Here is a 23,804-nt window from a genome sequence, read left to right on the forward strand (position 1 = left end):
AGGCATTTGCTCATCTATGCAGAGCACTCAGGGGGACTATATACCCTTAGCACAGCTTAAAGGAACTGTCCTGGGTGACTCACTTGTGTCCCTGACTCCGAAGCCACCCCATGCTCAATATTACAGCAAAAGTGGCCCCATGCCCGCCAGAGTGTCAGCTAAGGTTCCGATCTCCCCATCACAGTCCCCTTGCCAAAATGTTCACTGAAATGATGGCTTTATGATTAAACCACCTAGACCCTGCGCCCCTAGAGCTATGCTCTGAACTCTGTCAGTTAGCTGGGACCTTTGTGTCATGAGACTACTTTCTCAGAAGCCTTCTGGGTCTGGGTGGTGCAGAGTGACCCTAGGAGCTGCCTGCCAGGGATAAGACAGAGGCTCTTAATAAACAACAGCTTTAAATCACACCATGTCGTGGTGACGATGCCTGGGTACAGGCATGACAGGTAAGCTAACTGCCTTCAGGTGGGATAGCTTTACCACATTTCGAGGCTATGAAAGTAAAACATACCTTTAGAAAAACTGAAACATGAAAGACAACTTCATCCTAATAACTAATACACTGTCTTATTTCCCTGTGTGACTTAAATATATTTGTTTACTTATTAGTATATCTATAATATAAAATGAACACTTAAATATATTATACATGCACAATGTGTTTTATTTACAAATGTATGTGTGCATGTATATGATTTTTTGTAAATTTGAATGTGTTCTCTTCGTGTGATTTTTCTACCTTGCTTTTTTTTCTCATACAATGTTACAGCATCTCAGTCTCTGTGTCTTACTTTGTATTTTGTTATTGTTATTATTTCTCTGTATGCAATGCTGTGGATCAAGCCTGGAACGAGAGCGAGAGAGAGAGAGAGAGAGAGAGAGAGAGAGAGAGAGAGAGAGAGAGAGAGAGAGGAGAGAGAGAGACTGTGTATCTTTCTGTCAGTCTGTCCGCATGCATGCAAGTGTGCAGATACAATGTACTAGAGCATGCATGCACATGTATACAAACACATGTGAAGACCAGAGGTCATCATCAGCTGTCATACCTCAACCCCACTCACCTTGTTTGTGACAGGATCTCTTACTAGCCTGAAAGTCACTGGAAAATGAGTGCCAGGATGAGCCTGTCTGCCTCCCCATGTGGAGACTGCAGTAACTCCACCATACTGGTCTTTCGCTCACGTGCATTCTGAAGATCACACTCGGGCTCCGTCACTCATACACCAGGCACCTTATGGGCTATGCCACCTCCCTAGCCCAGACCAGTGCTCTTAGCAATGTGGCAGAGCCACTAGGACACTGTTCTCTGCTGTGAGCTCAGCTCTTGCACAACAGGCTCTTTCCAAGTTCCCCGTGGTAAGTTACACTATGGTGCAAATTGCAGCAATGCAACTTCCTCTCCTAGGGTGGGAGTCACTGGGTCAATACAACTGAGCAGACCACTTGAGAAACATCACTAGAAGATTTAGCGCTAGAGATATCCTGCCCCAGGGTACCCAGCACCATCACACCATGAGCCATTGCCAACGCAAGCCTGCCAGGAAGTCAGATGAATGTTCATCTGATGGGTGGAGAGTTACGTGCCTAGTTTTGCTTGATTAATTTTCATGGCTTGGCAGTGCCTCTCATGTGCACTGGGGCTTCCATGTTGCTGTTTTTGTTTTGTTTTTGTTTTTGCTCTAACCATTCACACCCCTTCTATTTAGTTTTCATATGTTCGTACAAATTTCTGTGAAAGTAATTGGCAATTAATGCCCTGTCCCTCACCCGTGTTTTTTTAAATGGTATCAATTAAAGAGGAAACAGGCTTGACTGCTTTTCCAAAGCTTCACACCTTGCACTTTGCAGGGACTTTTAAAAGGTCAACGCTGCCTCAAAGTCAGACCTCAATCTGGACCAGCTGCCACAGAAGCCACGAGGCTTTGGGTTTGCTCCACTGCTTGAAATGAGCTAAAGTTGTGAATTCTTAAAATGTCAACCTCATACATTCACCCCTCAACAACACCAAGTGCGTCTGTCATTCAGCAGACATCTACTTAGCCATGATGGTGCTCCAGCCCTTGACCCTCCCACAGCCCAAAGTCTATGCGAAAGGATGAATTCCAAATCTTTTGTGTTTGGCCCTCCCTAATGTCCATTCACTCAACTTCTTGTAAATCTAGAAATTGGAATTAAAACATTAAAAAAGCATTGACAGTGTGTGTGTGTGTGTGTGTGTGTGTGTGTGTGATCTAGAACTTTCAGTCTCTGACAGCTTATTTCATGGATGCCTAGAATGGACCTGACATCCTAAAATAAGTATATCACCTCCCTGCCTGAGATACAGGAATTTCTATTTCCTATGAGATCTGCCCTGTCCTGCACTCTCCTGAACCTCAGTGCAGGCAAGAGGAATCTAGGAGTGGCGGGGGGAGGGGGAGTCAGTCAGAGGCTTTTAAGGTCCAGTGCTGATGACAAGACAGGATTTGAGTCTCTAAATCCCTGTGTGCCCTTAAGGCCAGGATGCCTGGCCTCCTCCCTCCTGCTAGGAAGAACAGATGGAACACACGTCACTCCAAGGAAGGCTCACTTACCTCTCTGCCAGGTCTGCTGCAGGACCGCACAGACTGGCAGCTCTGCTGAACCTCTGCAAGCAAATAATGACTCGCTTTCCTCCTCCATAAAATGAGAACAATAGCAGAACCAGATTGCTAGACAGAACAGGCTGAGTGATGTGTTTGTGTGCAGCTCAGCACCAAGACATGGAACCCTGGGAAGGCTGGGTACCTCTGTCCATCTCATCCATCCACGCATCCATGTGAGCCTGTTGCCCTCAGCAGGAAGAGAGATGCCAGAGCCCCACTGGGAGACAAAGCTAAGCTACTCCCCTTGGTCATAGAAGGAAACCAACACAGCTAAGTTGGTGTTCAGCCTTGGGACACTATAGAGCAGGGTGAGGACGTCATCTTCCTAGGGAGGTGTGGAGAAACGGAGGCTGTCAGCAGGGACTTTTGGCTGGCACACCTCTCAGAAGTCCAGGCCCACAGGGAAGGGACACCAGGATCCATCGGTGTCCCTGACAGTGATAAAGATGGGCGTGAAAAGGTGTCCAAGTGACAAATTGTGGAATGAGGCTCAAGAGCCCAGGGCCACTGCCTGACTGCCTGACTGCCTGGCATGGAAACAGGCCTGTCACTCTGCAGAGACCTGTGTCTGGCTTCCCAGAGGCGCAGGAGGCTGTAACCCCTTCACACTTTACTGCTGTGGAGCTGCCTCTGTGATTTGACACATTAAAAACAAGTTCAGGCGGGGCTCCTCTCCAGTGAGATGGAACCAGGGAATGACAGGCTTTCGTTCCCCAGCTGAGCCACTCCTGCCCTCCTGCTTGCTAGCTCAAACCCGCGCCTCGCAAAAGAAAGGGTCCAGAACGCTGGGGTACAGCTATACAGTCCTACTAGGTTCTCAATGCTCTCCCATCTGAAGGCTTGACTGAAGGCCTGCAGAGGCATCATTAAACAGTCTTGTGACACTTTGAATTGTGAATCCAGGGTCCCTGGCAATTTCTTCAGGGAGTGCTTGGGGCCAGCACCACATCAGCAACCTTGCTTACATCCTGCTTGGCCCTACACAGTCTTGCCCCCTCCCTTCCCCGCCTACTTGGTCCCTGCCAGGTCCTATCCTCACCACCTTCTTCCATCCCTGTCTCAACTCCGGGGCCCAGCTCTGCACGTTGGGAACAGCAGCGAGTCCACGGACGGCCAGCAGAGGGCGCGCTGCCTGGAGCTCTCCGGTCCTCAGCAGCGCGCGATTCAGGACCCAGCTGGACCCAGCTGGACCGCTTAGACCCTGGCGGACCTGGCTCTCAAAGGGAGCCATGGTGCCTATGCTTGCTTTCCTGGGCTCTAGAAAGCAGGGGGCGCAGCGGCGTCCTGGGCGATGGTGGCCCATGTGCAAGTCAAATGCATTTGTGCCACCTGTTGGCTTCGGGCTCGCACTGCACATGCGGGGAGGCTGCTGCTCCTTGTGGCCTCTGGGGTTTCCTGTTGACCTTCTTGCCAGAGGCTCTCAAATGACAGGAGTCACAGGCTGCCTTAGTGACAGCCTGAAGGCGTTTTTCTTTTCAGTATAGCAACATTTCTGAACTTCTTAATGCAGTATTTAATCTAGTAGTTTCGTATGAATTTAGATTAATGTCATGACAGCCTTATAGATTAATTTGCTGGTGGTTCTTCAAATTCAAGTGGACTTTGCTTCCACCAAACTGAAAGTAGCCGTGATAGATGGTTGTACTCATTTTATCTACCCAAGTTTTGTTTTGGTTTCTTTTTAGTGAATGCATCTTTCTTAAAAATATAAGCTGCAAGGCATATTTAGTTGTGTTCATTTGCCCTGGAAATGAACACAAAGGACAGTGTGAAATTCAGGGTTATGATGGATTTTGTAAACAGTGTCAAATGTCAGCATATCAGCAATGTCCGAGGCTAGTGTCTCGGGAATTTGGTCTTGCCGGATTGGTCCAACCGGGTTTCAGAAATGCCTGCAAGGATGACCGGAAACCACAGCGCAGCTCACCAATCAGCATGGCCTCCTCTATAAAGAAGGAAGAAGTGTGAGGGGAGTTAGAACAGGAAGTGTTTCCACCGTTCTAGGATCACAGCCATCCTATGTGATCTACGGAACTTGGGGCTTCCCAGACTTTTCTTTAAAGTCAGCTTTATCGTGAAACACACGCAAAAATTATGGTTAAAGCTGCATATATCCTACTAAAGGAAACAGCATCTAGCGAAGGAGGCGAACTCAACATCCCAGTCATCTCAGGCTGTGCACAGAACCTCCCTCTACCCCAGCAGACCCAACTCTCCACCTCTATTAACAAATACAAGAGCACACCCTGTAACTTGCTATGGCCATGAAGGTCTCCCGGAGTTTATGTTATTGTGTGTATCTTGGTTTTATAACTTTTTTGCACAGAAAAAGTTTGCCCTTTTCTTGAATGTGAAAACAGATTTGCCTCATAACTCACGAAAATCAAGCCGGTAGCACTTTGTGTACATGTGAAGAGTGGAGAAAGGAAGGAGGTGTACAGATTTGTTATCCATGGATATATGTTTATCAACTTCATGGTGTATGTGTGCATAAAATAAAACACTGAAGACAAATATATCACAGCTGTAAGGGTAGGCTATATGTGTATTCTAATCATTGTCTCTCATATCAGAATGTAAAGGTTGTTTAAAAAACCAACAGGCATGCTGGGCTGGAATTAGGTGAGACTTGGTAGAAAGTGAGGACCACATTCCTGTTAACTGGACTTTCCCACAAGTTTGAGTTCAATGATTGATGTGGAGTCTAAAGATTGTAACCAGTTTACCATTTGTGTGTTAGAACTAGCAAGAGAATGCTTCAGTGACACCTCCAGAACCATACACCAGTGAAAGGGCCTCAACCGTCCCAAAGTGTCCTCACGCCATAGCTGAAGCCAAGGAGCTGCTGCTGTTAGCGAATGGAAAGGGCTCCTGGAAGCAACGAGGAGAAAGTGTGGCCTGAGGTTTTTCACATTAGGAATAAAAATGTTGATAAGATAATGGGAATGTGATTAAATGAAAATATAAGGGGATGTCTACATGCCAGGAAAAGTCCTTATGGTGGGAGAGGTACACAGGATGAAGTATTTTTTAAGAGATCATCCGCTGGGATGAAATCACAGGAATTCAGAAGGGTCTCTTCCCAATACTGCTTGCATCCCGTAGAGGCAGCTATATCGGCAGACACACAGTCTATCAGGCCCCGTCTGGGTCCTGGGCACAAGATCATGTATGTACATCTGCCAAGCAGACAAGTGATGAGCACAGACTGAGCCCTTCAGCCCACAAAAGCTCAGATCTCAGGACTTAAGCTCTCTTCTCTGTCACAGCTCAAAGAAAACATGAAGAGTAGGCATTAGGGTAAGCACACTCTACCAAATGACACAAGCATAAAACTGTAGAGTCTCTTTCAACCTTGTATTTAACATGTGTGCACTGAAGGTTCCAGACACATACTACACACCAGAAACAGATGAAGCATGAAAAGCCATCGGATGGCGCAGAAAGGTGGGGATGGGAACACTATACAACTGTGGTCCAAACTTGTGCCTTGTGCCTCAACAAGTGCTTAGCTAACTCTTGGCACTTGATGAGAAGCCTACTAGTTGCTCAGATCACACCTGATGAGGGGACAGTGGAGGTCGTGACTCTTGAGGAACTGGAGAGTCCCACTGCTGTTCCTTGGTTGCTAGGCAGTCAAGGGCATTGCTGAGTCCCATAGTATGTTGTACTGGGCCAGGAAGACAGGAAGTTCCTGGAGGAAAGGCTGGTGGTGCAGAGGCAGGACAGCTGTGCAGCCATGATGGTGCATATGATGGTCAAAGTCTCTACCAGGAGCTGCCCTTTCCCTCCCCTTGACTCAGTTCTGACTTTTGCTTCTCACTGTAGCCAAAGTCACAGAACAGACTTCACCTAGTGCGACTCCCAGGACTACGTGAGAGGTCACACTTCCTTCCACATTGGTGTGAAGATTCCACTGCAGTCGGGTATATCACCTCAGTACGCTCCCTTTTGGAACAGCCACCATGATGTATCCCAGAACACACAAGTCATCCCCACTCAAACACTTCGGTCTATATATACCCCTGTCCTAGAACAGGAGTCTACACTGACACCAAGGTGTGAGTGAGCAACATGAATAGCAGCCACCTATATGTGCTCATCAGCAGGAAGTGAAAGATTTAGCTGAGCCCCTCCGAGACCTCCTGGTTGCAGTGGATTGTGTCCTACCCACTCAGAGGGGAAAAAAGGAACAACGGCGGTTTGCTCCTTGGGCAGGATGCTGCCAAAATAAGCAATGGAACACATGAGGTTGGCATAGAGATGATGACGGCTAGACAGGAGGACACAGCACCGAGGCTGCAGAAGACCTGAGAGAAACCAAGGAACTGGAGGGAAGGCCAGAGAGCTTGCATCCGCAGGAACGAGATGCTTTCTTCTGTAACAGGACACAAGGGTCCACCCAGAAGCCTGTCCTCTCAAGGAGATTAAAGCTCGTTCTTGACTGTCCTGAGATGTGGGGGGAGAGTCATGAGTCTAGTCTGTCTGTTCAGATTTTAGGTAGAACCCAGCGCTCCAGGGACTAAGGCATCCAGAGATCAGAGTTGGACAAGGAAAGATCACACAGAGGCCTCTACAAGCCAAATGGAGCCTTGTGGAATCCAGTGCATGGTTCTCAGATGCCCATTCGAAGCACTTAAGGCAAAGAGTGGATGATGATGATGGTGATAATGTTGATAGGACCAATTTGCTTTAAAAAAAATACATGACAGCCTGGTCTACAAGAGCTAGTTCCAGGACAACCTCCAAAGCCACAGAGAGACTCTGTCTCAAAAAAACAAAAAAAATCCATGGCAAATACAAACACATACATATAGCAGAGACCCAAAATTCAGGAAGAAAAATCTAATCAGACTGAAGGGAGAAATAGGCGATCCCAAAACGGCAGTTAGGTGCTTTAGAAACCCAGGTGGTATGATGGACAGCAGACTGCACAGGATATTCTGTAAGAGAGGTCCTGAGGCAGAGGCCAGCATCACTGGCATACAGAGATTCTCTTCTCCAAGCTCATCCTGCACAGGGGCCAATCATGGTCTTCAACACACATCACACACTAAGCCCCCAAGCACTTCTCACTAATTTCAAAATTAATGAAAGGAGAATATTCCCCAACTCTAATGAAGTACGAAATCAACAGAAAGAAATGAAGGAAATCTGAGAACGTTTGGAAGTAAAATCACACTTTCAAAAATCTCATTGATCAAAGAGTTTGGAGTCACAGAGGAAATTAAAAAATACTTTTTGCAATGACTTATTTGGCTGTCAACTTGGTTACATCTGGAATCAACTAAAACCCAAACTACTGGGCATTCTGGTGAGGGATTTTCTTGATCAGATTGTTGAATTTAAAAGACCTCCCCCTAAATCCAGGTGGCACCATATGGTAGTAGTCTAAATACAAAGCTTTTAAGGGGAAACTGGTTTTCACCTGCTTGTCCTCGCTCTCAATGCTAAGTTCATCTATCCTGTTGCCACCGCCAGTGTTAAATCCTTATTCAAGACTCCAAAATATTTTGAAGAACAACAGCTGTCTAGGAGTCCTCCAAGATTCTAGTGCCAGACTGAGACTGTTAAGATGCCCAACCTCATGAACTGAACAACCACCAGATTCTTGGTCTTTCCATCATGACACATTGTGTGTGTGTGTGTGTGTGTGTGTGTGTGTGTGTGTGTGTGTGTGTTTAGAGAAGCCTTACAAATACATTTTATAGTGAATAAAATCAGAATCATATCATATCAGGATGCAATTAACAATGTGCTTGGAAGGCAGTGTCTTGCTTCAAATGCCTGTGTCAAAAGTGAAAATACCCCCTTGAACTAGTATCCTGTGTTCCATTGTACAAAAGTGGGAGCTGGAGAGATGATTCAATGGCTAAGAGCACTGGCTGCTCTTACAGAGGACCAAAGTTCAATTCCCTGCACCCACATGGCAGCTCACAACTTCAGCTCTAGGAGAATCCTGTGCCCTCTTCTCGCCTCCTGGTATACAGATATGCCCCAAAACACCCTAGCACATAAACTATGGAAAACATTTAAAATGAAAGAAAGAAAAGAGATAATTGAACCAAAGCATGAAGACAGGAGAAAATAATAAACGTCAAGGTGGAAATTCAATCACACAGAACAGGAGAAGCGAGTACACTCAATGAGGGCACAAATTGATACCTTGCAACACAGCCATGCTTCTAGCTAAAATCCTGCTGCCTGAGGACAACATATCAAATAGTTTTGGTAGGTGTGGATGGGGCCGAAGCTTCCTCTGTATCAATCTCACTCCCTATATTCCATACATCAACCTGGTGTTGCAGTACCTTCAAGAACAGTAGGCTGTTCTACCCAGTCACATACAAAGGTTGGGTATAGGTCATGGAACTAGAAAACGGGTCATGAGAGGGGTTAAGACCTTAAAGTTGGGAGAAGAAAGGATCGTAAAGTACAGATGACATGAAAATAGAAGAGGGGTACTGGGAAGAAGGAAGTGATCAAAGAGGGAGATGGTAATGAAAAGGAGTGGGTTAATAAGAGCCGAACGTTGTAAAAAATACCATAATGAACTGGGCGGTGGTGGTACACGCCTTTAATCCCAGCACTCAGGAGGCAGAGGCAGGCGGATCTCTGTGAGTTCGAGGCCAGCCTGGTCTACAGAGTGAGTTCCAGGACAGCCTCCAAAACAAAACAGAGAAACTCTGTCTCCGAAAAAAAATACCATAATGAATCCTATCACTTTGTATGCTAACTTTAGAAACTAATAAACAAAGAAAATATATCTAGAAGCATTAATGAGAGACTACCAAAAACAGGGAATGAAACAGGGGCCTCCATTATCCGTGACTTACTTCAGAGAATTTGAAAGCTTGTATAAGGAATATGACAAACAACTATATGCCAATGGGTTAGAGAAATTAGAAGAAAAGAGAAAGTTCCTGGAAAGCTGCAAATTACTGAACTGACTAAAAGAGAAAGAGAAAATAGATCTACCATAAGATAGTGAATTAGCAATTAAGGATTCCCCATTGAGGAAAATTCCCACCTAAATGGTTTCACTAATGAATGGGGTCAACCCTCTAGGAAGGAAATGACACCAGAGCTTTCCAAAGGGGAATGGAGGGGAGGGGAGGGGAACAAGAATGAGGAAGGGCAAGGGAAAAGATGAGGTCACACACATAACTCCATCAAAGAAGCAAAGCCACCTTGCCACCAAAATCACATAAAGACATCTCAAGAGAGCCTGGACCACTGTCTTAATTGGGGTTTCTATTGCAGCAAAGTGCAATGATCAAAAGCAAGTTGGGGAGGAAAGATTTATTCAGCGTCTACTTCCACAGCACTGCTCATCACTGAAGGAAGTTGGAACAGGAGGAACCCAAACAGGACAGGAACCTGGAGGCAGGTGCTGAGGCAGAAACCATGGAGGGATGCTGCTTACTGGCTTGCACCTCATGGCTTGCTCCATCTGTTTTCTTACATGACCCAGGACCACCAGCCCAAGGATAGCACCACCCACAAGGGAATGAATCCTCCCCCATTAACAACTAATTAAGAAAAAGCCTTACAACTGGATCTGGTGGATCTTTTCTCAAGTGAGGTCTGCCCTTCCTCCTTCAGATAACTCTAGTTTGTGTCAAGTTGACATATGGCTAGCCAGTACAACCACCATCCCTTACACACAAGCACCAAAATCTCTGAAAATATGAGCAAGCATGGATCATCAGCATGCGAAGTGATAAATTTATCCCAGAATACAAAGGTACACTCATATATAGCCCTATTAATATAATTGCCACCTTTTGGAAGGAAACAAGGGTGTGATGTTTAATTGATGCAAGAAACATGCTTGGCAAAATGTACCATAATAAAAAATAAATAAATAAAAGTTCAACAAATTAAAGATAAAGAGACCTGAACCCAGAACAAGCCACGTACAAAGCATTTCTTCGAGACTGGACCTTGTAATCAAAGCCACTGTTCCCATAAGAGAAAAACAGGTTCCTAAATTGTCTTATTGATCTGCAGCAACATTAGATATTTGGAATCCTTTTCCCACAATCAAAGAATGCTTACATCAAAGGTGTGATTCTCCTGCTCCCATGTCAGCTGGATTAGCCTGAGCTTATGTACCAGACTGTACCTTCTAAAGCCGAACATTTAGAATCTGAAATGAGCCAGAACCTACAGGGAAGAGAATGAAAACACAGCTTAACACTCAAGCTGCTGAGTCCCCTGAGTTTCTCTACTTGTTTAAATAAAGAAATTTCAAACAATTTTTAAGTCCTAAAGGCAAGAGTATTAAGGATTGACTTCCCACACTCTACTGGCAGAGGGTGGAAGGCAGACACCATGATCATGAAGGTGATTTCCCCAGCAGGATGCTCATTCATAACACTTGGGATATGCTGACCTCTTAGATTTCAGGAGCTTACTGGTGTGGTTTCTGGACTGTTTATAAAAAAATAAACTTAAATTTAAAAAAATAATGAGGAAGGAAGGAAGGAGAAGAATTGATTTTCCAGGGCTGGGGAGATGGCTGTTGTTAGTAGTCAGGCATCCATACTGGCCTGTCCTTGGGGTTCTGACAGGATATGCCCTCAACTGCAGCCACTAAGAGCACCACCTATGCATATTCATTACATTCCCTTTTAAAAGGACCCTGCCCACTCCCCATCTCTCTCTCCCCCTCTCTCCCCTCTCACTCCTCTCACCTTCCTCTCTCCCTCCATCCCTCCTGGCCCCTCTCCCCTCCCCACCCTCCTCTCTCCCTTCTCTCTCTCTCCTCTCTCTCTCTCTCTCTCTCTCTCTCTCTCTCTCTCTCTCTCTGTCCCTCTTTCCTCTCTCCTGCTGTTCCTGTCCCTGGAGGTGGTCTTCCCATTCCCCTTTTCCCTTTTTACAATCCTTTTCCCCTAATAAAACAAAATCTTCTACTTGAACTCTGTTGCATGGTGTCTTTGTCTCTTGAGCAGTTTTCCTTAAATTACAAGAGCCAGCCTACAGTTTAAGAGCACTATCTGATCTTTCAGAAGACTTGAATGTAGTTCCCAACATCCACACTGGGCCTGAGATGCCAGTTCCAAGCAACCCGATGCCCTTTTCTGACCTACACACACACATACACACACACACACACACACACACACACACACACACACACAGAGAGAGAGAGAGAGAGAGAGAGAGAGACAGAGACAGAGACAGAGACAGAGAGAGACAAACAGACAGACAGAGACAGAGAGAGAGAGAATGGACAGATAGATAGATAGATAGATAGATAGATAGATAGATAGATAGATAGATGGATGGATGGATGGATGGATGGATGGATGGATGGATGGATGGGTGGGTGGATGGATAGAACCTTAAAATACACACACAATGAATAAACAAGCAAATAAATAAAATCTTAAAAGACAGAACTGACTTTCCATTTCCTCTGTGGTCACTAAAATGTAACTTATCGTAGTAAACAAGATTAAATAAAACTGACATTATGGCCACCTGTTTCCAAGCATACTAGCAAGGCTTATTCTGTATGAATAATGAGGAAGAGAGGGTGAAATAGAGAGGCAGAAACCGACAGAGCACCACACAAGGTCTAGGAGACAGTGCTGTTCTTCCTTCAAGGGCGGAATGGCCAGACGGTGCTGTAATCACACCCAATGTGGCAGTGGAGCTCAGCCGCATCTTTAAGATTATCAGTTTTCAAATAACATGTTAACACTACAACCAGGAAGTACCTGCCCAGACTGGTGTCCCAGTGTTATTTTTGTCACGCTGGATAAGCCTGCTCTGGAACTAGCATTACTATAAAAAGCATGTCTCCTCCTGGCTAGGGAAAGTGTCCTTGGCCAGTGACTGAGCCTTCCCTTCAAGTACAGAGGAACTCCCAAGAGCCCAACGGACATCCACGACCATGCAGGCTCCATCAGATCCCTTTCCTGATGTTAAACTCCCAGTACAAAATCAAACCCACTAGTGAAAGTGACTGAAATCAGGAGTGTTGGTACATGCCTGTCATTCTGGCTCTGGAGAGGTTGATACATAAGTACTGAGTTCAAAACTTACGTGGGCTACCTAGTGAGTTTCAGACCAGCCTTAGAACTCTGTCAAATAAATGGATAGATAACAGATGATAGATAGATACATAGATAGATGGATAGATGTGTGTGTGAGAGAGAGAGAGACAGAGACAGACACAGAGACAGACACAGAGACAGAGATAGAGACAGAGAGGGGTAGGAAAAGAAGGTGGGGCCGGGGCACCCCAGTTCAGTTCCTTTCAGGCCATGCCCTCATGTGTTGTACTTTTACCTGAAGCAGTTGGTTCACGTCCTCGCAATGCCCTCAGTGCTCCTGGGTCCCGTGCTCACCAGCCCAGAGTCCAAGGTGTCCAGAAGCCCCACTGGTTGTCAATAACATGTGTCCATCTCTACCTGCAGTCATGGCATTGGTTCTCATTGCCGAGGCCTGACCGGTGGGTGCCCACTGTTCTATATATATACCCTCACAAGAGGCTTGAGGTTAACTCAGTGAAGTTTGCCTGTCATACTTCCCAAGTCTTAACTGTTTCCATGGCGAGTTCCCATGATGTTTTCTGAGCACAGAACTAACAAATGTGCATCCATATTTTAAGGATGTATGTGGGGGAGTCACTACTACTGCCTGTGTGGTATTGCATCACAGAAAACTCCCAAGACCAGGAGAGCTAACTGCCTAGGTTAAGGCGTGGGCTGTGACTTCCATCAGTGAAAGTCATTTTGATGAATGAACAATTATGCTCAGAAAATCATTGTTGTTTTTGTTTTATTTGAGGAAGATGCTATCAACCAAAAGTAATATATTTTAATATTACGTCTCAGCATAAATACAGACTGGAAAGGAATCAAAGCTTGAGCCTAAGAGCATAATACAATTGTCAATATAAACCCATTTTTATATTTTATGTACACTGAAGTTTCTATAGAAGTTACTAGACCAGTCTATTTAGAGCAAGGTTTTATTATAAGCATTTAGGAAGTTTATACACAAGGATTTTAGGATAACTAGAAGATCCATTGTCTTGTTTCAAAACAAACACACAGTTAGTTGACTTCCCTCACTTTTTCTTTTTTCCTTCCTTCCTTCCTTTCATTTCTGTGTGGGGTGTGTGTGTGCCTGTGTGTGTGCATGTGTGTGTGTGTGTGTGTGCACGCTTGCGTTCGTGAGTGCGTGTGTGTGTTGTATGTCCATGTATGCATGTGTATGTGGGTGGGCTTTCCTGTGCATGTGCCCATGCAGCCCTGAGGTTGACATTGGGTGCCTGTCTCAATCCCTCTCCTTCTCATGCTCTGAGTCGGTGTCTCTCTTTGAAATTAGAGCTGCTGCTGTTTTGGCTCGGCTAGCTGGACAATAACCCCAAAGTCTCTTCTGACTCTTCCCCAGTACCAGGATTTCAGGTACACACCACTGTCCCTGACTGCTATATGGCTTCTGGGAGTCCAAATTCAGGTACCCATGTTTTGTGAGGCAGCACTTTATCCACTGGGGTAGTTTGAACTAACTGGCTCTCACATGGTCAAAGGGAGTGACACTGCTAGGAAGTATGGCCTGTCAAAGTAGGTGTGACCTTGTTGGAGGTAGTATGCCTCTGTGCAGGCAGGCTTTGAGATCTCCTATGCTCAAGTTCAGTGCATTTCTTATTTCCTGCAGGTCAAGATGTAGGACTCTCAGTTCCTTCTCCATCGCCATATCTGCCTGCATGTTACTATGTCACACCTTGATGATAAATGATAAATTATTTCTTTACCATTTATTATCAAGCAAAATCCAAGCACAAGTATTAAAGGACAGATGGGGAACCTGAACCAAGTCACAAGGTGCCACATACACCTGCTGTCGCTTGTTCCTCACTTGAAAGGGCCACCTCTTCCTCGGTCACGTCCATCCCCAATGAAAACCCTCTTGGACCAAACACTCCTCTCAATTGGCAATTGGCTAAAAGACTGGGGACAGAATTCCTGTAACATCTCCCCCTTTAGTCTAATTGAGAAGGAAAGGCTCTAACTCTAACACAGTAAAACTATAAACAATAAGAATTATTATCAAGTGCTGTCCAAAAAGGAATGAAAGGTAATAACTTTAACAAAAACAAAACCACATACATCAAGAACAATTATCAAGCAAGAAATACATTCTCAATGTCCATTCCCAAGTAACTGGAAAATTTATAGAGATTACACCATTATCTGTCCTCTGCTGAAGATTCCAAAGTTTTGTACCTAATGTGCCTTTTGCCAAGATTCAAATGAACTGTAACTGTCTAGTCTTCAATCCCATCAAAGACCTGAGAAGGAAATAATATCACCTAAGTAAGCAGGAAGTGCAAGAAAGCAACTTCCAAAAAATGTGAGAAATGACAGAAACAGTGGGCTGCCTGGACAATCACTCAAGGTTTCTCTGCAATGTTGGTACCTCCATCTTTGGCCTACAGGCCCAGAATATCTAACAGAACATTTTCAGAAGCAAGAAATTTTGAAGGATTATCCTACCCTGTCTTGGCAAAGTTCAACAGTTGCTTCTCTGTGTCCTGCTTGTCCACTTTGGACAGGGTAATGTTAGCAGTCAAGGCAAGGGCTAGCTTTTGCCACAAAGAAAGCAGCCTCCATATGGAATTCCTTTGATACCCTTCATCATCTTTAGAAATATATCACCAGGAGCAGAAAAAAATCATGTCAAGAAAAGTCTAAGTTATCAAAATGTTTTTGTTTTTGTTTTTTGGTTTTGGTTTTACGAGACAGAGTTTCTCTGTATTGTTTTGGAGGCTGTCTGTCCAGCCCGGCCTCGAACTCACAGAGATCCGCCTGCCTCTGCCTCCCGAGTGCTGGGATTAAAGGCGTGCACCACCACCTCCCGGCTTATCAAAATATTTTAAATGTCATATTTTGTAGATTTTTAAAGTGTTTGACGATTGCCTGTATATCTGAAATATATCTCTGTATACCTAGAAAAATCTAGCTAACATGACTATAACTTTGATAGTTATGGGTGACTTTTAGCCTGTATTTCTTTTATTATCCTAAATAGCTTTTAAGGATGAAAACTTCACATTGCATAATTAAACAAGCTATATAGGTATGAGCTGTATAGGTAACACCTTAAGCATTATCAATTAACACACATAACATCAAAGTGAGCCTGCAACAGCCATTGTTACTATTTCCATGAATCCTTCTTTAAGCAATCCTTGTACGAACTTTTCCTTTGAATCTATTAGACGGATTGTGTGTGAGTTGGAGGAGGGGTACACATGCATGTGGGGTGTGCACATCCGTGTAGATGGAGGCCAGAACAACCTCAGCTGCCATTCCTCAAGTACCATGTACTTCTTACTGGTGCCTGAGGTCTGTGGATTAGACTAGACTGGCTGGCCAGCCAGCCCTGGAGATCCACCTTTATCTACCTCTCCAGCCCTGGGATTACATATATACACCACCACAGCTAGTTTTATTTGTTTGTTCATTTTATGTGAATTATGGAGACCAAATTCAGCTCCTCATGCTAGCATTGCTCTTTACTTACTGAACCACTTCCCCAGACACCATCTAATAAACTTTTATACAACTCATGTGCCTGGAAGGAAGGAAGGAAGGAAGGAAGGAAGGAAGGAAGGAAGGAAGGAAGGAAGGAAGGAAGGAAGGAAGGGAAGAGAAAGAGAGAGAAAGGAAGAAAAGGAGAAGAAAGGAAAAAGAAAGAAAGGAAGGAAGGAAAGGAAAGGAAACAAAAGAAAAAGAAAGGAAAGGAAGAGAAAGATGAGAGACTATTTGGCACTTGCTCCCAACCAAGTGACTCAGAAACTGAAATAAATTGAGAAAATAGAAAACTCTGGTAATATTAATGTTAAGGGAGAATGTATCAGTTTTCCCAGCACAATTTCTAATCATTTTTTCTGTAAAAAACAAAATGAATTTTGTTTTTAAGACTGGAATCATGAAGTTCATGCTGCTTGCAATTTTATCTTAATTAACCTAAACTCTCACCATGACACTTTCTCTGTCACCAGTGCTATCTGCAGGACATCACTTTCTATCAGATGGGCAAAGCCAGCTATGAAAGAGAGCCACTTCCCGTGTGGCTTCCTGCTCTCAGAGAAGGAATCCTACACTCCAGGTGACTTCACTCCTTCTCAGTTCTCAGAATGGGGAGTCAAACATGAGGCTTCAGTGGAGCCTTCTGCCTGGGACCCTAGATAAAGCCCTGAGGATGCCCCTGAATGTGGTACCTGCTAACCACCTTGACACCTGGGCTTGTGGGCCAGGCTCCTCCTCCACTATTACACAGCTCCATCCTCTACACACCTTCTATCCTACTCACCCAGAGATACACCAGTCACATTGGATCAAGGGCCATCCTTCTCCAGGTTGACCCCATCTTGTAACTGCACGTGCAAAGACCATACTTCTGAATAAGATCATACTCTGCAGCTCTGGGCAGGACTGACTGTCATGTGCCCTTCTGGAAGATGCAGTTCAATCTGTAACAATTTGGTTGTTTGTCCCTACTCTGTTGCCGCTGTTTCCTTCAATCAGCATTAGGGTGAGCAGTTCTCTGTGTCTCTGTGAGCATTCCCACAGGTTAATTATTGCAAGTGTGACTGCCCAGGTATCATCCTCACCCTCAGTTTCTACAGCATGGTCATAGTCCACATGGATTCCAGTATCTCACAGCAGAAGAAGAGAAACAATGGCACTGCTCAAGTTCTCTTAATTGTTTAGAGATCACCCTCAGGGATCTTCCCATATATGCAAAAACAGAACCAAGGATCCCCTAGTATATATGTGGCCAACAAGAGCCCTGGGCTGTCTTCCTACCCAACAGAATACCATCATACTCATCCGTGCTCATATCCCTTATCCATCACCTGGACTCCCTAATAGGGCCCTAGTGCAATATACTGTAGAGAAAATATAACTTAGAATTCTTGCAAAGTACCTAGCCATGCTGCTGAATCTCTGGGAGACAGAGAACCCAAAACCCAGGTAATCAAACTAGAGCATATCTATGTGGAGCCAGGGGTCACTGTCTCTGCAGAGCCCCACCCCAGAACTAGGGTAAGCCACTTCTCTGACTAAACACAGTTACTTGTGGGAGTGTAGATGGACTTTCTTTTCTACTACAAGTCCCAAATAACAACATGGAGACTTCTCATTAATTATGAAAGCTTGGCCTTTAGCTTAGGCTTGTCCCAACTAGCTCTTAAAACTTAAATTAACCCATTTGTATTAATCTATGTTCTGTCACGTGGCAAGACCTCTCCTTCATCTTGCACATCCTGTTTCCTCTCCGTCTGAATGGCCACTCCACCATTCTTCTTCCCAGAGTCCTCTCTGTCCCACAGAGTTCTGCCCAAACTCTTTCTAGTTATTGGCTGTTCAGCTTTTTACAGCAACACAGTGTACAAATATCCCACAACATGGGAGGGTCCCATAAGCTAGCCACTGACCAATGAGCAGTAAATTAGGCCTCACTAGAGTCCTCATAATGATCATATGAGAGAGACAGCAATTTCTGGAGTGTCCAGCATGTATTGAGCCCTGGTCATGAGGACACTACAGTCTAGACAAGCAGCCCCCAGAGCTTCTCTGAGATGTAGAGTGGGCCCTGGAACAGTCTAAAAGAAGGGATATGCTCCAATCTCTCAGTCCTCTCAAGCCTACAGGCTGATATCTCTTACCCAAAATGTCAGCACAGTGTGCTTCAGACTCCTTTGAATATCTACTTATGCATAATGAGCTCTCCTGGGTTGGAGCAAAGGCTGCAGCAAAATTTACTTATGTTTCATGAGTACCCTAGACACATCACCTGGAGGTAATTTTGTGCGCTGTTTTTCCAAATACTATGCCTGCCTGCAATACAATATAGATTTTTATGCTTGCAAATTCTGGTCAAAAGCTTTTGACTTTGGAGCATTTTAGAGTTTTGAATCGGAGGTGTGCAAATTGTAATGTTCAGCCTACAGTCTCTCCTCTAAAGCACTGTTCTGAGACATAAATACGGGATCCAAGAAGGTGTATCAGAAAGGCTTTGGGGAGCAGTTCAGAATCTAGCCATATATGGACACATCTGTGTGCAGCCCAGGTGAGGGTGGTGGGTCAATCAGGCAATGCCTCATCCCCTGCAGAAAGGGAATCACTATTGGGTTTCTCCCATGGAAGATGCTGGGTTATAGCGCCTGGCACCTGTTTCATTTAGGTGTAGCGTCTCTGTAGATGCAATTGGTAAAGATGAGCATCCCTAAGCAACATCAACTACACCCCTATGGTAAAACAAAGTTTAGGTGAAAAGGTATGTCCAAGAGAAAGGGTATTGAAAACATACAGGCACGTGCCATCTACAAACTAAGATACCTGGAGTCGCTGTAAGTTATGAGAGACTGGAAAGGGTGTCTCTCACAGCAACACCCCAGAGCCACAATGATAACGTCCTGAGTATGAAGCTCCCTGGAATATGGTGTCCGTCACGGCAGACACAGGAAACAGTGTCAGAGGTGCCATCCCTTGTCTCCGGTACTCTGTCTCTGGTACTATGTCTCCTTTCTTTAAACCCTCTGATATCTAGCATGAATCACAGCGCACAAGACTTACACCTCTTAGCTCATCTCGCTCAACACTACAAAACCCAAGCCAGACATGTGTCCAGTCTGCAGATACAACAGGCCATCTATTTTTCTCTCCTGAGCCAGAAGTCCTTCATTTTATATTCTAGACAGAAAAATCTCTGGCTGGGAGCCAGCAGCAGGCAACTGGGCATCGACATAAAGATGGACGGGATGGAAAGTGTCTGAGCTAACTGAAGCTGGACAGCAGGATATAGCTATAGCCACCTCATAAATGAATCTAGGCGGGGCTGTGGGATCCATAGTCTCAACCTCAGAAAAGCAGGCGCACCCCCCCAACGTCACTTTTGCCGCCTACTGCAGGTGGCTGTGTGCCCCCACACGCAGAGAGAAGCAGTCCTCGCAACACCTCCCCTGACAAGGCCCTGTGAGCAGTGCTGTGCACGCCCTGTCACACTTCACTCAGCCACGCACACTTGGACCAACATGATGGTCACCAGCAGTTCCCTTGAAGTGTCTGTGAGCCCTGTGAGCCTTTGACCATCCATGGACACACTGAGGGTCGGAAAGTGGATACGATCTCCCTGTGACCAGGGCAGGGGAGTTTCCCTAGGCTAACCCTGAATCCTCTATCAAAGTCCTCACATGGCACGTGAGCTGTAGGGGCGTGGCTCTGCAGAGAAGCCAGCATGCAGACAGCAGAGATGAGTGGAGACCGGGCCTAACACGGATAGCTCTAGGGTCCTCTGTACAGTCAGCTGCAACCCATCCCTCCCCCCACAAAGAAAAAACAAAGGAAAATCAGGAAGACCCAGAGGGAGGCCTATTTGGCAAGACCTCTGCTTGCTGTGGAGGAAGATAATTTGCTACATAAATAATGAATTAGATGAGTGTCAATGTGGAATTGGTTCTTGGAGTGGCTGGCAGAGCTCTTGTGTGACTCGGGGTCACTGCGGGCCGTCAATTCCCCGAGCTGCCGGGACAGATCTGTGTCAGGTTCTCACTATTCCCCACCCGCAGTGGAATGTCTTCACGGGGCTTGCTAATTCTATCTAGATGTGGCTGGGAGTCAGAGGACTCAGAGGCAAAAGCATCCTTTTCCAATTGCGGAGGAACCCACAGGATGCCTCCTCTCTCCTTGCTCTGTCCCCCTGCAGTCAGTATTCCGTGCAGTCCTCTCTGCTGGGGCTCTACTTCCATCTGCACAGAAAGAAAGCCTTTGTTCTTCTCTTTCTTTAAAGTCCACTGCATTTGTGTTGAGAGGGGACATAGAAGATGGGCTGCATATACCTGCCCAAGAGACACACAGACACAATAAGCATCCCAGGTCTACGCAGTCAGCCATGCATGTGGTGTGCCCTGAAAAAAGGGGGGTTCTGATGAGCCCACAGAGGCAAGAATGCTTGCTGAAAACCTCTCGAAAAGCACTGGGGGAGGTGGTTCAAAGATCCCACAAACATGCTTGACCAAGCTAGATAGCCAGGCCAAGAGGGACACACCAGAGGAAATGCAGACAAACAAGGGTCTAAAAAGAGGGCAACATGGAGGCCCCCTCTGCAGTCTCCGTCCTGGCCAGGAAACATTCCAGAACTTGGCTCGGGAGAGGTCTGCTCACGCTGGAACTCGCTGGATGGCTGGGTGCCTCTGGAAAGAACTCCAAATCACTGCTACGCTCCAAGTTTAGACATCTCCTCTCCTGCATCTGGGAAAACTGCCTTCCTTCGTTTCCGCTCCCCAGCTGGAGTCAAGCCTCCTCCAGCCTGGCATGGCTCCGGGTTGCTCCAGTTCCCCAGGTTTCTCCTTCATGGTGGTGATCTAACAAGCCCGGCAGAACGGGGCCAGCCAGTCTCCATCTTCCTGGTCACTGTGATGTCAACCAAAGTTCCATTTGTGAGTGTGGCTGAGAATGCAGGCAAGCAGATTCTTCCTGAACAGATGGTGTCTGCTGTGACTAAACCAGGCTAATGGTGGAGCTGCTTCAGGCTGTACCAATGTCTTTATGTCTGCTCCCTATATGTGTGGCCTGGCTTATACTGTATGGTCGGCAGAATGTCCTGGAAAGGTCCTCCAATCACAGGAAGTATAACTATGAGGGCTCAAGGCCCTGCAGGTGAGCGGTTCCGGTGTGGGTCTCCGAGGCACACATCTGCATCTGCCAATGAGAATGAGATTGCAACACATATCATCTCCTTCCCAACCCAAAATCAAGGCCCAGGGGCAGTAGGTATTGGGGTGCCTGGTATTGGATATCAGTGTGGGGTGTGATAGTTAGAATTAATCACCCTGTTGGTACCTAGAAAGCAGGTTTCCAGGGGGATTCTCTAGACTATTTAGCTCTGAGACTACATGTAAGGGACAGTCTTGAGTAAATTGATATGGGAAGGCCCATCTTAAACGTGGACAGAACTGTTCCCTGAGTGAACAATCCTCATCTGAATGACGTGGAGAGGGGAAGCTGGACACTAGCATGCAGGACACCCGGGGGCCATGGGCGGTGCAGGGCACCCAGAGTCCATGGGCGGTGCAGGACACCCGGAGTCCATGGACGGTGCAGGACACCCGGAGGCCATGGGTGGTACAGGCATCTTAAGGCAGAGTCAATGCAGGACACCTGGAGGAGTAGGCAGTACAGGGCACCAGACTCTGCTTTTCTCTTTTGGTCTTTTGAGCTACTCAATCTTCTGCTGTTTCTGGTTGGCCTTCTTGCAATCCCATTCTCCATCAGAGGAAGGCACACAGCCTCTGTGGGACACTGCCTCCTGTGCTGCATGGAAGAAACACGGTGACCACGGTCTCCTGTGCCCTAAGCCTCAAAAATCTTGCTATAAGGTCCATAGAGGTAGATGGGGTGCTGTGAGACTAGGTCCCCACTTCTAGACCTTCTGGCCACCATATTCTGCAGCTGGAAGAACCCACAGCCTTCCTCCCTCAGCCCCAATCAGGGGTCACTCCTCCAGGTCTCCATATCTGGAGACAATGAAATCTCCGTGTGAGTGTGTGTGTGTGTGTGTGTGTGAGTGTGTGTGTGAGTGTGAGTGTGTGTGTGTGTAATTTTTAAGAACTCAACATTGTCCCTTTTGCTTCAAAATTACTGTCAATCTCATTCTCTTTTTTGTCTTTTTTTACTATATTTTTGTTATTTAAAACAATGTTTATAAACAGGCCGGCTTCCCGGCCTGTGCCCCAGTGCCTGCAGATCGCCTGGGACCTGCACAGAACTCCCAATCCCAGCGGGAGCCAAGCACCCCAGACTCCGGATCTTTGCTCACACCAACGAGACCAGGAAAGGAGAGGAGGCTGGGAGTCCAGAGAAGCAGCGGTTCTTCCAGCAGCATCAGGTAAACAGGCCGGCTTCCCGGCCTGTGCTCCAGTGCCTGCAGATCGCCTGGGACCTGCACAGAGCTCCCAATCCCGGCGGGAGCCAAGCACCCAGACCCCAGGTCTTCTCTCCCACCAACGAGACCAGGAAACCAGAGGACCCAGGGAGACCAGGGGAGTAGCTGTTCTGGATCAAGTACAACAGGACCCAGCATAGGGTCCAGGGGACCAGGTAAGAGGATAAGCGCCCCAGATTCCTGTTCTTCTTCTCCACCCACGGGACCAGCATTCGGACAAGGAATAGAAGAACCACCAGATTATTGGACTTGCTAGCACCCACCAAAAGGGAACTCTGGTCCCCAGACCAGTAAGGGGCTCTTTCTGCACCCACTAGAAGAAGAGATGGAAAAGAGACAATACAAAAACACAGTCAGCAACAGAAAAACAAATATGACACCGCCAGATTCTAGAGACTCCACACCAGCAAGACCCCAACATTCCAATGCGGACGAAGCAGAAGAGAACGACCTTAAAAGCACTTTCATGAAAATGATAGAGGCCCTAAAAGAGGATATTGGAAAATCCCTCAAAGAAATGGAAGAAAAAACAAACCAAAAAATGCAAGAATTGGAAGAAAAAACAAACCAAAAAAGGCAGAAAATGGAAGAAGAAATGAAGCAAAAAATGCAAGAAATGGAAGAAAAAACAAAGCAAAAAATGCAAGAATTGGAAGAAGAATCATACCAAAAAAGGCAGGAAATGGAAGAAGAAACAAAGCAAAAAATGCAAGAAATGGTAGAAAAAACAAAGCAAAAAATGAAAAAAATGGAAGAAGAAACAAACCAAAAAAGGCAGGAAATGGAAGAAGAAACAAAGCACAAAATGCAAGAAATGGAACAAAAAACAAACCAAAAAATGCAAGAAATGGAAGAAAGAACAAACCAAAAAATTCATAAAAGGCAACAAACGGATGAACAGATAAACAGAAAATTGCAAGAAGCAATGCAAACACTGCAAGGGTTGAAAACTGAAATAGAGTCATTAAAAAAAACACAATCTGAAGAAAGGCAGAAAATAGAAAAGCTGGACAAACAGACAGGCACTACCAATACAAGCATTACCAACAGAATAGAAGAGATGGAAGAGAGAATCTCAAGTGTTGAAGATACGCTAGGAGAAATGGATTTATCAACCAAAGAAAACCTTAAATCCAACAAATCCTTAACACAAAACATCCAGGAAATATGGGACACCATGAAAAGACCAAACCTAAGAATAAT

Source organism: Mesocricetus auratus, unplaced genomic scaffold (genome assembly GCF_017639785.1).
Source record: "Mesocricetus auratus isolate SY011 unplaced genomic scaffold, BCM_Maur_2.0 Super-Scaffold_100015, whole genome shotgun sequence".
NCBI classification, from domain to species: Eukaryota; Metazoa; Chordata; class Mammalia; order Rodentia; family Cricetidae; genus Mesocricetus; species Mesocricetus auratus.